Raw genomic sequence first — 447 nt, 5'->3', positions numbered from 1 at the left:
ATGTCAAAGATTACTTTTTTGTATCTTGGCATAAATCATGGCAATTTAAATAGGAAACCCTAAATCCTCATTATTATTATTATGTTCCATGTGTCATACTTCTTAATCCAGTCTCTGCTAGCTCTCCACAGATTCTTCATCTGTGATTGTGGTTTCTGGTTTATGCCAGTCTACTTTCTGTAGCCTACTTTTAGTACAAGCGGTTTCAGAAGATTTTTTACCATAACAAAATGTTGAGTTAAGGCCTGGTAGCAATAGTAACAAAACAGCTAACAAATTACAATGAGTCATCAGAAAGTTTAGTGCCGTTATCCAGTAAAGTAGTGCTTAATAAGTCATTAAGTAATGCCAAATGAAACCTACAGTATGAATCAGGGATTAAGTGCGCGCTCCTGTCGCTTTAAAACGAGCGCGCTCGTGGCATTTAAAGCCGTCAGATCCCTTGCG

The sequence above is a fragment of the Siniperca chuatsi genome, linkage group LG2 (assembly GCF_020085105.1).
Source record: "Siniperca chuatsi isolate FFG_IHB_CAS linkage group LG2, ASM2008510v1, whole genome shotgun sequence".
Lineage (NCBI taxonomy): Eukaryota > Metazoa > Chordata > Actinopteri > Centrarchiformes > Sinipercidae > Siniperca > Siniperca chuatsi.
The sequence above is the reverse complement of the archived record's forward strand: the minus strand, read 5'-3'. Positions refer to the sequence as shown.